The 14,788-nt window shown below is 50.0% G+C and overlaps 1 protein-coding gene across 3 annotated transcripts in view; it reads right to left on the bottom strand.

Moving 5' to 3' along the window:
• The window catches only part of LOC136008094 (mitogen-activated protein kinase kinase kinase 3-like), a 78,871-nt gene extending 65,073 nt beyond the window's left edge, over positions 1 to 13,798 (bottom strand). For all 3 annotated transcript variants that reach the window (XM_065666884.1, XM_065666885.1, XM_065666886.1), the window contains exon 1: positions 13,583 to 13,798. The gene's annotated coding sequence lies outside the window, so the exon portion shown is untranslated. The remainder of the gene's footprint in view (positions 1 to 13,582) is intronic.
• Positions 13,799 to 14,788: the final 990 nt, after the last annotated feature.

Raw genomic sequence — 14,788 nt, 5'->3', positions numbered from 1 at the left:
AATAATAATAAGGCAGATTTGCTCCCTGCATGCCCTTCTCCAGCTCCCTCCTCCCTGGAAGGTATCTGATTGAAGGAAGGGAGGCGAAGCCCATGTCAGAACTCATTTACAAGTGTTGGAAGTTTTCCTGGAAAACGTCATCTGCAATACTGTCACTTCCACAGAACATGCCAAGAGAAGGACCACTGGTGCCAGGGACACGGTCCGTACCATGAAACACCCAGCACCTAACCTTCATGGATCTAGGGGATAGCTTCTCCCAGTTCAACAGAGCAATCGCTCAGCAATGTCCCATAACACCTCCAGAAAACTACACAAAATGCACCATAATGTCAGGAAACAGGTCATCACACCCCCCACACAGCGCTGGCACCAGCAAAAACACCTCACTGATGGCAGAGCAGGTTTGGCTGCTCACCTGCACCACAGAACAGTCCTGGTTCCTAGCCTTAAATATTCATTTCACACTGATATTGACTAGGAGACATCTCTGGAGCCAGCAGAGAGACCCTAAATGCAAAAGCCAATGCAGTCTCAACATGAGAAGGCAGTTCAGCACATGCCTGGGTATGAAATTTCTGCTTCCACCCCCTACCTGTGTTGAGCACATGCCCTAGCCCTTCCCTGAATTAGTTAAGTACAGAATCTGTCCCTTTATACTCAACACTCAGCAATTTCAGTCTGGGAGATGCTGAGTGCTCCAAGCTGCAAATGAGACTGGGGAGTGAGAAAGGGAAAAAAATACATGTGCATGAGGCTGTGCTATGGTTACTGAGGAATAATAAATGAAGCAGTGTTGATGGTCCCCAGGCTCTGGCCTGAAACTCTAGCACTGATCTGTTTTGTCATAGCAATAGCATTTCCACCTGCACCTTTCTGACACCTCCTCTGGGAGTCTTCACACACACCACTGTCATAGATCATGGAGCCCAGACCAGCTGTGCAGATGTCTAGCTGGCTGACCTCTCCTTACCAAAAGGCTTCTGATTTTTTCTTCCCCCCCCATTAATGTTAATTTTCAAACCACCTACTCCATCATAAAGTAAAATCAGCTTATTCCTAGAGCATTAAAAAAAAAAAAGAAGACAAGCTCAAGCTGATGCCTGCACAAAGTGAGCTCCAGCAAGTCAATGGGAAGGCTCTAAGCATGTAAAGAATGTTGAGTCTAGAGCTTTTGGCCCCTTTTCTACAAGATCCTGTTGCTGCAAGCAACTTGTGCGCATGCAAGTCAAGTCACGCACGTGCAGAGTCCCTCACCTGCACAGGCTGGCTGCTACGCTTCCATAGTACCCAGAGTAAACTACTCCTGTCTGCCCAACAGCCTATTAATAAATATACACTAAGGAGAAAAACTGCATGCCAGCAGGGAGGTGGACAAAATGATCTAATAGGACCTTTTCCGTCTCTTAACTCTTATGCTTAGTCACAGGACAAATATCTCCCACGTTGTAGAGAAACATGCTGGCTTTGCTTGCCTGCTTATGTTGGGAGAGCATTGCCCTCTGAAGACATCCCATCTTACGGCTGCTACAGGACTTAGCCAGGGAGAGTTAAGCAAAGGATAACTTGCATTTTCCTGGCTTTTGGCTTCACTGAGATCAGGGGCACCCAAGTGAGTCCTGTAATTCCCGTCCCAGCAGCCACAAGCAGTGCAGGAACCTCATTTCTGTATTATCAGAGCACTTGTGCTTCTCTAAGCACTCAAGCCTGATCCTGTCCAACGTGGAGAGGCACTCAAGTTACTTTTGCAGAAAGCAGATTGGCAAGAAAACAAACAGCAAGCATCCCCTCCATCAGCCAGCCAGGCCAAGCCTCCTGTGACAGGCTGTCAGAAAATAGCTCAAAAAACCTGAACCCAATCACCCCAGAAAGGGAAATGCAAGGAACCAAAGAGTTTGGGGAGAAGAGTATGCAGTACAGTTTAGATTGGACTTTTTATGTTAGAATTTGCACTGGCACCGATTCTTGCCACCAGCAGCAGCAAGGCGCTCTTAGTTTTAAAATGCAAAGAAAGGTCCAGCAGTGGCATTACTCAAGCATCTCCAAAGCATGTCCAAGCAAAGCATGCACCAATATGCAAGGCATCTGCAAGAGACCATCTTTACATGTAATCCAAAGAGCAGCTGAGAGCTGCAGGATTACAGATGCAAGTTTCACCATGTAACAAAGAACACCTTCTATCATATGAACTATAAAATAATCCACACACCGTAAGACAAGCCAAAAGCCACACAATCTAGTTCTCTTACAACAAGAGAGACATCAAGGGATGGGGAAGTAATGGTGAAAGGGGAGTCAGGAAGTTTTGCTTCATTTCAGTTCAGCTGCTGGACCACGGGATGACCCTGAGTATTGCCAGTTGTCACAGGAATCAGTGTTTTTCATGAGCACCCGATTCCTAGAGTCACATGATTACATCAGAATCCACACTTCCTTCTTTTTTTGTTAAAAAGAAGTACTTGTAGACGTCAATAAAAACTGAGGAAATTATTGTTTCATGAAGTTTGAAATGCTCAAAGAGAAATAGAAAAAAATATTTCAAACAAATCACTATTTCAAACTTTTTTCTTTTTCTTTTTTTTTTTTTCTGGAGGAAACAATGTGATCCAGGATTCTTTTCCCCCTCAACACTATACACTGGAAAGCTTAGAGTGGGCAAGGAATGACTTAATTTCAGGGCATCTCCATATCACTATCTGCAAGTTACAAATGAGAAAATACAGCTTTCATACCAACACCTGCCTAGAAACTAGGCAGCCCCTTTTAGGAACCCCACTGCTGGCCTCCCTAGTCAAAAGAGCATTATGCATTGGGGGATGATATGAAGGCACAGCAGTTACAAAAATTAGAATGAATAATAATACAGCAGAACAGCATTCCAAGTTTTCCTTCCACTTATACCCAGCATCAAGCAGGGTGAAGTCAGCTATGCCAGCTCATCTGCTGGCTTCCTCTGCTCACCAGAACTACTGGATTTGTAGCCACTGATAGGTCTCGCCCGGCAGAAATACCTTACTCATGTACTTGTGTACTTACCTACTTACTTACATGGTAGTAACTAGTCTGTAAATAAGGCCTTGACCTTCTGAAGAAGCCTTGGTTGGCCCTCTCAGAGCTCATCCTATGCTGCTGCTGAGCCCTGGGGCAGTGCTTTAGCTTACTGTGCCAGCCACCACAGCACTGCAGGCACATGGGCTGCAGCTAGCCACCACTGAAGGGTAATAAACTTTAGCTCGCACTCAAACATCCATGAGCACCCTGAAGACAAGACCACAGGTCACATTTATTTCCTTTTTTTGAACTGAAGAAAGCTATTAAGATCTACAAGACTTTGATCTAGGGTGTACTATGCTAGGCATGATATCCATGGAAAAGGGGGGTAAATAGATCTCTAGTTCCAACCCCCAGCCACAGGCAGGGACACCTTCCACTAGACCAGGTTGCTCAAAGCCCTGTCCAACATGGTCTTGAACACTGCCAGGGATGGGGCAGCCACAGCTTCTCCAGTGGTCATTAAACTGGTTATTCAGTCATTAAACCCATAGTCTTTACCCACTCTGCCCAAAACTAAGATGCAGGGAAGTTCAGAGGAAAAGGAGGAGAACAGGAAAGACCTGGGAAATCATAGCACACACAGCAGCTTCAGGTGCAGGGTGCATGCACAGGCAGCAACCCCAGAGCCAAGCCCAGGGGGTAGCATCCATTACCACAACTTGATCTCAGCAGTGCCATTCCTCGAGCAGGAAGGATTTGCCTTCATCAGCCGTGCAGGCAGAGGCGATGTCAAGTCAGCTGTTCCTGCCTTGCAGAAGGGCAATAAAAAGAAACCTCACTGTTCTCGCTGCAAATGTTCCTGGGTTTCTGTATTATCTCATCTTTGAGGTTACAACGAAGTGAGCACAAACCTGTTCAGTCACATTGTTCCCACTCACCCCTGGCCGACAGCCGGGCCATTACAATTCTGTGTTCCTGCTGTTCCCAGGGTAGATCTGCTGCCCCCCTGCAGCCCTGGGCAGCTCTAACCCATTCCCGCAGCACACCAGGACACGCTTCTGCTTGCCCCAGCTGCAGAACTTCATCATGGCCGAGCACTGGCAGAGAACATGCACAGCACAAGAGGTCAGTCCATATCTATTAAATTCCAGAACTCAGCTCACACTGCTGCATGCAGTGTTTAACTAGCCTAACCCTCGCTCCTACCACCACCTGCAAAGCACGGGCACACTAAATCCACCACTCCACGTATCTGCCTATTCAAACAATTACCTTCTGCCTGCCAAGTATTTCCCCTCCCTTCTCTCTGCCTGATCTCAGGTGCCTCTAAAAGGTGACAAGCCTTGGGAAAGATACTGCTGAGACTGCTGTGACCTGGCTGCAGGGGTGGCAAACACTTGGGGACCTCCTGCTAGCTGAAGTTACCGCACAGCTATTGCTGCTCTGGTTCTCCTCAGGGATGAGAGTGCTGCTCCCTTTAGACTGCACAGACAAAAAACACAAAGTGAATTCAATGTCTACAAACAAATATGATTTGTTTTAAATTACAAGAATATCAGATTGGCCAAACTCTAAACCACCTCTTGCTAATACTCTGCCTTGCAGCATCACTACAGAACCAGAGTCCTCTATTTGAGCAAACAATAGCCACAAGAAAAAAAAAATGCAATTATAGTTTCGTTTTCAGAAATCTCTGCACCTCCTTCTCCTTCCCCAAAAGGATTTTCTTTAAAAGCAAAATACTACCCATAATTTTTTATATCTAAGAGGAAAAACACAGCGTACAGTTCTGCAATGCTATTAGCACCTTTCCCCTTCTAACAGCAAAAGAGACATGCTACGAAAGCTAAACAGATGTGGAAGTTACAGGTTTTGGGATTTCCCCCCCCCCCCCCCCCTTTTTCAAATGAATTAAGTGAGCTTAAAAAAAACAGATCACACATACAAAGAAATGAGTTTAGAAATCCCCCTCCCTCCACCCCCACTGCTATTTGCTGAAGAAACCAGATGCACAAACCCAGCCAAAAAATGATCTCAGCCATTCTTAAGAGAGCCTACAGTGCATTTTCATGAGTCATGGAAAGCAACAACTCGTTGCTTTGGTAATGCAAGGTAAGCAACTGGTCACCCATCCGCAACCAGACTTTCAGCAGTAAGTCAGAGAGCAGACCATTTCTTGACAGATTGTGTCAGACAGCCCCAAAATAGAGCCTTGTGGCAAGTCTACCTCACAGGAGGTTTTAGAGGACATGCCACAAAGCATGACCTATAACAGCATTTAGCAAAGCATTCAGCAGACAGGATGCCCCACCATCCTGATCTCTGCATGCCGGGGGTTCCACCTCCTAGTCCATGCTTTCAGAGCAGGCAGAGATCCCTGCTATGGGCAGCAAATAAGAGAGGAAAGCAACAGAGGGAGGTAGGGATTAGCAAGAAGTCAAGTTCCTTATCCACACTCTCCCCAGGGCAGACAGGAAACCTGCTGCCCACCAGCCCAAAAAGTTAACACTGGGGCAAGCAAGCTTGTAGCAAGAACTGCAGGATACTTCACTCACCCAACCCCTTCCAACCATTCCAGCACATACACTCAGAACTTGATGCATATATGCACACAGGCACACAAAAGACATACTGAAGCTTTCATCAGTCCCTGACCAAATTGCTTGGTCTTATTTCCCAAGGACTGCAAGCTAATAACCAGAAGGATGCCAACCTGCAGCTAAGCAGAACACTTGCTGTGTCTACCACCACCTCAAGACCTGCACAATAAACATACATGCAATTTACCAAAGCACTGCAAAGGGAGAAGCAGGCTTCTGAAATGTGTATTTTAGATATATATATATATATATATATATATATATTCTGTTTCCCTACCATCCTGTTTGGGTGAGGGTGACTCCTGCAGGGGTACTACTCAAAGCCCTCAGTGACACTCCATGAAGATGCTGGCATTCCATAACGAAGCCTAGAATCCTTCAACCATACATGGGCTGGATTTCAGATGGGTGCCTTGGACAAGAGAGGTCACAGAGGTGGGAGGCTCCTTTTGCAGCAAGGAGAGACCCTTTCCAACACATTCTATGCTCTTCTACAAACACCTCCCACCTTCATCACCTCTTGGTGACCGGTACCGCAAACACACAGCCACAAACACACAGCCACAGGTAGCCACTGCTACCTGAGAAGCTCCAGACAGGTAAGACACCAAACCACACCTTGCTGGCAATGCATGCTATAAAAGGCAAATCAGCTTCACATGTAATGATGAACCAGGTACTGAAGCCTTGCTCTATCTTATCCAAACCCCCAACAGCTCTGGGACTCTGTGGTGGTCCAGGATAAAAGCGCAGTGTGCCACATCACCTCCCTGGGACAGCCCAACTGGCTTCCTGAGAGGGAAGTTCTCCAGAACAGGATTTCCTGGACACAAGACTAAGACTAGAACTAGCTCATCCCCAGCTTTCCCTCCAGAGACGAAGACTATTGCAGTCTTCAGTACCTTTTGTGTGTGGTTCAGAAGCTGATTGTTTGTCATCACCTCCTATAAGACAAGCTGCGAATAGAAAACACACACCCTCACCCCTTACAGCCCCATTCTGAAGCCAAGCAGGCATGCACCAGATGTTAGTCACACCAGTAATGCTGCAGGTGAAGCTGCTAAAATAGTGTGATGATTAAACATCCCTCTTTTTCTTGAGTCATCAGCCAGGAAACAGTGACATCGTGCACATCTTTAGCACTGCAGCATCTTGGGGAGAGCATCGTGGAGAGCCTCAGCGAGCATCCTCACTCCAAACAAAAATAGGCAAGAGCAGGCATGATTCGTCAAATCCTTTGTGCTCAAGAGATCATTTCCACCAATGAAGAGATGCCAGACCCATCTTCAGACAGAGACCATCAACAGGGTATGCAGGAAAAAACATAGGTGCCCTTTCATCAGGGCCACCCATGACTCAAGTCAGCATCCAGGAACACTTCCTATTTCCCAGGTGATACAGCCAAAAGTAAGCATATCACAAGGGGACTAAGCAGATCCTTGCAGCCACCAAAGCCAACATGACCATTCCTAGCAGAAAACCAAAGATGAGGAGCAGGAGAGAGCACCAGGCTGTGTGGACCTTCATCCAGGCAGTCCTGATGGTCCCCTCCCAGCCTCAACACACAGAAGATTGTGACAAGAGACATCAGCAGGGCTTCCTCTGGCTGCCACCATCACAGCAGCAACTCCTGGGGGTTAGCAGGACCCCAAATGCAGTTTTCCAATGCAGACCCAAGAAATAAGCGTGACAGGACCTGTCCCATCATGATTCTTCCAAGGCACTGTAATTGGCCCCCTGCAGCCACAACTCAGAAGCAGTTCACAGGAAGAGCAGTAAAACACCTTTCCCTAACCATTTCCCTCTGGCAAAGCACAGCACAGCTTGGGAGCAGCTTGCATTCATCCTGCCACTGGGCTTGTCCCAGGCAGCAACAGCCTTTAGAGCCAGACCTTGAACCGTTCAATAAAACCAGTGATGCAATAAACTAAGCAAAGCTCAATGCAGTCTCTGTTTATCTCTTTATTTGCCACCAGCACCATCCAAAGAGAAATAACTGAAATATCTTGCATATTTCTCTAATGACTCTTGCTACTCTGCTAGCACCCGCACTGAGGGACTAAGACGAAGGAGCAGCAAATGCATTCCAACAGTTTATTAACTGGGTGCTCAGGTTTCCCAAAAGCCACTCTCCAAGCATGAAGCCAGCAGAAGGACTGCAGCAGAGGGATCACTGCTGTAGTTTTGGGCTGAAAGGCAAATAGGCTGTAGTGTGAGCACCTGGCATCAGCAAGGAAAGCTCTCCTGGTATCGTTACTGAAGGATGCTTTACCATTTCAGCAATCCAAGCCCTGCTCCACAGCTCCACCGTACATCAGTGCACTGGCCAACCTCAACAGAAGTAAGCCCAAATCTCTGATTTCCAAACAGTGGTTATTCATCACACTCCTGGGCTGCTCAGCCCACACACCTCCCTTCACCCACTCACTTCCACAGTGACCGAGTTATTTCTGCTGCAGATACCAAGCTGAGTTATCAACCCATCACTTACATATAACACTATCAGACACCCTTTGTGATTACACTGCACTGATCCTGCATGCAAAAAAGGGACAGCCCCCCCAAGAGCACTCCTCAGGTAGTGGCAGAGAGGAAAAGGTGAGAGGCTGAAAGGAAGGGTGTATTTAAACCAGGGTTTATTTCTGTGCATGCTCACACACCTTTCCTTCAGTTCACCTTCACCACCAGCTATTATAGGCCTCATCTTACACTTTCTCCCCAAGCCATTTTCCACAACCAAGTCTTCTTTATCACAGCCCTGAGGCTGCCCAGAGCAGGGGATGCCCCAACCCTTTTACTCAGATCAGAGGCAATATTTCCCCATTACTGAGAGCTGGCAAGAGCCAGACATGCCCATCACCCTGTGTCCACCACTCTTCTGCAGGATCCTCATGCCCTGGGATGCCACCTTGCACAGCAAAAGGTGCAAACAGTCCACTGTGAAGAGATAAAGTACCCACATGATTCTTTTAGGTTCTTATCATGGAGGGCACTGCACTATTTCCAGTTTACAACTAGATTATAATGATCTCTCTGCTGCTCAACCACAAAAAAACAAAGAGGCTGTAGCACAAAAGCACTAAGCAATTCTAGTAATCCACCATCCTCATCATGAAGGACTCCCATGTACATATATAGAATAGTTCAGTTGGAAGGGATCTACAACCATCGTACAGTCCAACTGCCTGACAACTTCAGGACTGAAGGACAAGGACAACCTCAACCAGGACAGACTTCAACAGGTACCCCAAAGAAGCAGTCTCTTCCTCTGAACCAGAGCTCGTAGCACGACACAGGGCTCACTTCTGCACATGATGCTTGGGCTAACAACCATGTGTAAAATTTTCAGTGCTCCCTTGGGAATTTGTGGCCACTTGGAAGCCAGAAACACTTTCATGTGGGCCAAACACAATTGCTCCAGGACAGCCCTAACGCTGCATGAGAATTCAAAGTATTGAGGAGGTCACCAACACCCTTCAGCAGTGCTGGATTTAAGACATTCCTACTTCCTTCGCATAGACTTCTTATCTCACCAGTTCTGCTCCCAAAGCAATTGTACAGCCTTTTTTCCTCTGAACCACCTAGCTATCAATCAGGTATTTAGCACACAAACTCCTGGCCATAGCAGGTTTGCAGAGCACCTCTAACCCATCCGCCAAGAGCTATTTTTTCAAGCAATTTGGTGTTTAATCAGAACGTGAACATTCAACCCACCCTCCCAGCCCTCCGAGGACCTGGCCCGCACACTTGCTGTTTACACTGCAGCCCACACAGTAGCTTGGCCAGCTCCTTCCAGGACCTAGCCTTCACTGCTGGGCACAGCATGAAGCACACGTTGCCAACCGGACTTTGTCCTGTGCAGTTCCATGGTGCTGAGCCAAACGCTGGCTCACCTCCACCCCGAGTTTCATTGCTGTTGTGACTTGTCCTTCCTGTGCTGCCCCGGATCATCTTGCAGAATGGCGAGTGTAAAATTAGGGGAGCTGTCAGGGAAGTGACGATGAGTTCTGCATAAAATGGTGGCCAACTTGGGTTTAACACAGGAGAAATGAACAGGCTCCAGCTCAGGACTTCAGAGTCCCTTGGTCCCCACTAACATCTATATTAGATCTTCCGGGGTAGGGAAAAGTGTTGAGAGAATGCCTTTGGGAGCTGAATCCCCCTCTTTTAGGGGGGACAGGTACACCTTTCACCCTTGACTTCTAAAACCCCCTGAAAGCCCGGGTCAACCCCCCTGGGTAGCCCTCACACATGTCCCAAGTGCTCTGGGAACAGAAGCTGGCACCCAAGAGCAGACACGGTGATGACACACAACAACACATCCCCACCCCAAGTCACACAGACAGGGAAGTAGTGTGAAGAGCTGTGAGCAGCCACCGTAGAACTCAGCCATGAACTCACATCCCCATCTCGCTGAACCCTTCCAGAACAACCACGGCAGCACCAGGCAAGCTGGCTTTAGGCCAGACTCTTCCACAGGTCCCCACCACAGGCCATGCTAATGCTGCATCTTTCGACATCCCTGGCTCAGCATGGCTGCAAGCCCCACAGCTCCAGGGAAAGCTCCTGGAGCAACAGCCCCAGTGCTGAAACAAAGGAGGGAGCCACATAGCCCCAGCCTGCAGCCCCAAAACTCTTTGCTAACCCCACTGCAGCATCCTCCCGTTCCTCTCCATTCCTGTGCAATTGGTTTTCTGCAGGGAGTAGCTCCCCAATGGCTTTGAAGAGGAAGGCATCAACTTAAAGATCTTTGCTTTCAATTTATTGTGTCATTAAAGATGAACTGAGACAGACTGATTTGAGTTGGATACTAGTGGCATTTTAGTGACTAATGGGAAGATTACTTGGCCAGACCAGATGAGAACTGCAGGGACAGACAGAAGACAAACAAAAATGCCCACATACCCATGCTCACACGTGCCCACCCACATCTACACGCAGACAGAAACCATTCATGTCATCCGTCTGATGCTCACCACAGCATTCACCACAACACACAAAGGCTGCACAGGGTATGGGCAAGCTCATGGAGACAGCATATTTCAGGCACAACTGAGACAACGTTCACCATCTCTGCATCTCACATAGCACTCTGCAAAGGCAAAAAAGGTACCAGGAAGAAACATGGTCCTGATTTAGCATGCATAAGGAACTGCTCCCCACAGGGACTCACCAAAAACACATGGTCACCCATTTCTCCTTGTGGAGCTTAAATAGGAAAATAAATACAGTCTGAGGACTGAGGGTGACCCCTCCAGGTTCAGGATCAGTGGGGCCATTTATAGCCTTTCTAAAAAAAGTCTGAGGAAATAAAAAAAAATAAAAATAGTAAGTTGAATTCCATATTCTGCTTCTTATGGCTCTGTATTGCATTTTCCATCTCCCTGGTGCACAGCTGACATTCTGCACATTGCACTTGCCTGCACGATGTGCAGAGAAGGGAGTGGAAGTGACTGAGCCTGGCTGCCTCTTGCTACTGCCAAGCATCAGCCCCATCGCCCGCAGCACCCTGTCATAGGAGCTGGGCTGCAAAAGGGCTTGGCCACCTCCCAGGAAAGGCTGGCATGTAGTATGTGTGTCCCCCTCCTGTGCTGGATGTCAGGATCTAACAGAGTCCAGAGGTTTATAGAGAGAAAAAACATGCTTCCTTAGAGCTGTAGCTGAATCTCTTTCGCCTTTTCTTTCAGATTATCTCCTCCATTAGGGGAGCCAAGGCAAGCTCAGAGCAATTGCTCCCCCCTGATTCTCAGCTCCGAGGTTTGCTGCTTCTACGTGCAGACAGATGTGTACACTCCAAAGCCAGCCTGCATTCACAGAACAGTCTAATAAAAGATATCCCTCCTAACAGCAAACCCTGACTCACTTCCCTCTCGCCTCTACCAGCAGGTCTCCAATGGCAGGGCCAGATCAACCAGAACAGAAGATCCTGCCAGCTTTCACTCTGGTTCCCACGTCCATCTGGGAGAGCAGGGCTGGAAGCACATCACCTTCCACGCTACGGCAGCACACTCTGTCCCGTCACTCTGCCACGGAGCCAGACACACTGTGCGATCCTCACCAGCATCTTCCCGATGGGAAACTTCAGGAAACACATCAAGTCCAAGCTGCGTACTCACACAACGAAGCATCATCAAGCAAGGTTTTGGAACGGATGGAGAGAGGACCATACTCCTCCAGCTGCCACAGCTGATGGTTCTTTGTGATGCAGTCTCCCCATCCTGGATAAAAACCCAGACTACATCTCTCTGTATGAGCACACTTCCCTCACAGGCTCCAACAGCCTCCAAAATAAGAAACCCATCACCCACCTGCACACACTCTCAGGGCAGAGCTGTGGGGTTTTGATGAAGATTTAAGACCTATGGAAAAAATTGCAGCACCAAAACTCACTTAAGAGAAGGAAAGTATAAAAGATCCTTTAAATGCACATCCCACCAGGCTGGCAGCCCAATCCAGCCTTGCGTCCTGCCACCAACAGAAGAGCTTTTAGAAGCTGCAAAGCCTTCCCAGGAAAAAGGCTGCACCCAGCCACCGAGGTGTGCTTCAAAACTGCAGGAGCCCCGGGCAACCTTGAGCTCCTGTTTATAACTAATGCCAAATTAGGGGTTCTGGAAACAGGACTATTTGGCACAGGTATCACAAGACACAGGTAGTCACGAGCAAGCGGCCAAATCTCCTGCACACCTGAAAAACAGCTCCCAAGAGCTGCATTCCAGGCACAAATCCTGCATGGAGCTACATCAAACTGCACGTGAAGGAGTGGAAATAAATTCATGTGGTACCACAGAATTTCCCCAAACTGATCACACCAAAGCAGCAAACGAGCTTGACCCTGGATATCCGCAGGATCACTTAAATGCTGCACAAATCCCAAACCTCCAAATCCCAAAAGAGCCCTGTGTTCTCGGTCCACGCACTGGCAACGCATGCAGACCCTGCAAGGAGCCAGGAGCGGGTCTACTTCCAGTAACCACGGGATTACAAGACAGGAATTGAAGAGGAGGATGAAAGCAGCAGCCGAGGGTGAAACCGCTCTCCCGGCTGTGTCGGGCCAGCAAGAGCTGCGCTTGGCCGCCATCGGGCCCTGGCGAGCAGCCGCCGCACACCCACTGGTGCTGGCACACGGCTCCCACCTCCGCTATGCTCCTCTCTTCCCGGCGAGCAGAATGAATCCTCCCGGAGCATCAGCCTGACTCAAGGCACAGCTCCCCACGACGGCCCCCCACTCCATCCAGGTGGAAATGCAGCTTCCCACCTCTGCCAGCCGCCGGGGCCACTCATGCCATGCGGATACCGGCTTCCATCGTCCGCCACAGAGCCTTCCTCCCCGCCGCTCATCCCATCCTCACCACTCGGGGCAAGCTGTGCACGGGGGACTTCGCTCAGGATGAGGACAGAGAGTGAAGACTGGGCATTCCCACAGCTCCCTGGCACCGTCATGCTGCTTCCCACCGAGGCAGGACCCAAGTGACTGCAGCCAGCTATACACCGACGCGCTCAACAGTCCAACGCACCCCGAAACCGGGATCTATCATCAGGGGCTGTCCTGTCAGTCAGCGGCAGCCGGGACAGATTTCCAGGTACGCTCATAGCACCGGGCAATAAATACTGGGGAAAACACCCGAGTGCGCTACCAGGAGGCGAGGTCAGTGCTGGGAAAGGTCAGTGCCCCAAGGGGAGGCCGGTGCTGCCCGAGCTCCGCACCTCAAACACACCATTCCCCGTCACGGCAAGCCCCTGCTTATCCCCCCTCCACGGCTTCCCAAGGCCAGCCGAGCCACCTGCCCGCAGGGACGAGCCGCGCTTACAAGACTTAGACGGGAAGAGAAAGCGACAGAAGCCGGGACCCGGCTGCAAAACTATGGGTCACCACTGCGAGAAACACAATTAAAAACAAACTGAATGAGCGAAACGAATCCGCAGCGGGTGTAAGGACGGACTGACGGCCGAGCGCCCAGTCTCCTGCCATGAAGAGCGGAGGGACTTACCGGACCGGCGGCGCGGCTACCCGCGGAGGGGCATGTCCGGCGGTTCGCACCAACTGGGTTACCGCGGATCGGCTCGGCTCGGCTCGGTTCTGCTCTACTCCGCTCGGGTCGGGTCGGCTCCGATCCACTCGGCTAGGCTCTGTTCCGCTCCGCTCGGCTAAACTCAGCGTGGCGACAGCAGCGCGATGCGGGGCGGTGCACAAAAGCGAGAGGAAGCGGTGACGCGCGGAGCCGTGGCTGCCAATAGGACGGTGAGGAGGGGCTGCGCTGGCTCCGCCCGCACCCAGCGACCGAGCGGTCCGAGCAGGGTACCGCACCACCGGGGGGCGCCACCGCCGCGGGACCCTCTGCAATGGGGACGGTGGGACCCAGATGTCCCACATGGGGTTAACTTGGTGATGGGAAATGGGGCTGAGACCCCCTAACCCCGGGAGATGGGGCTTCAGGGGTTGAAAGCCTTGGAGAAGCTGGAGAAACCTTCCCCCAGCAGAGCCTTCTGCAGTGTCCGTGCAGCCAGGACGTGAAGGTGGGGTGAAGGGGTTGTGTGGCGATGACTTGGTTTGGGTTTGCCACTTCTGGGGGGAACTGAAGCAGAAGTGAGAAAGATTAAAGCCAAAGGGAGGGGGAGGCTCTGGGCTGTCAGAGCCTGCTCACCAGAGCACCTCAGGGCCCTGTGGCTGGATCTCTGTGGGAGGTAAAGCAGCCTCTGGGCCGCCCAGTTTACACCCACCTGTCATAGAATCACAGAATGGTTTGGGTTAGAAGGGACCTTCCAGATTATCCAGTTCCAACCCCCTGCCACAGGCACGGACACCTTCCACTAGACCAGGTTGCTCCAAGCCCCATCCAACCTGGCCTTGAACACTGCCAGGGATGGGGCAGCCACAGCTTCTCTGGGCAACCTGTGCCAGGGCCTCGCCACCCTCACAGGGAAGAATTTCTTCCTAACGTCTAATCTAAATCTTCCCTCTTTCAGTTTAAACCCATTCCCTCTTGTTCCATCACTACAGGCCCTTGTAAAAAGCCCCTCTCCAGCTTTCTTGTTGTCACCTTTAGGCACTGGAAGCTGCTTTAAGGTCTTCCTGGAGCCTTCTCTGAACAAGCCCAGCTCTCTCAGCCTGTCTCCAGATCAGGGGTGCTCCAGCCCTCAGAGCATCTCTGTGGCTCCTCTGGAGATGCTCCAACAGGTCCACATCCTCTTTTGTG

Source organism: Lathamus discolor, chromosome 2 (assembly GCF_037157495.1).
Source record: "Lathamus discolor isolate bLatDis1 chromosome 2, bLatDis1.hap1, whole genome shotgun sequence".
NCBI lineage: Eukaryota > Metazoa > Chordata > Aves > Psittaciformes > Psittacidae > Lathamus > Lathamus discolor.
The sequence above is the reverse complement of the archived record's forward strand: the minus strand, read 5'-3'. Positions and strand labels throughout refer to the sequence as shown.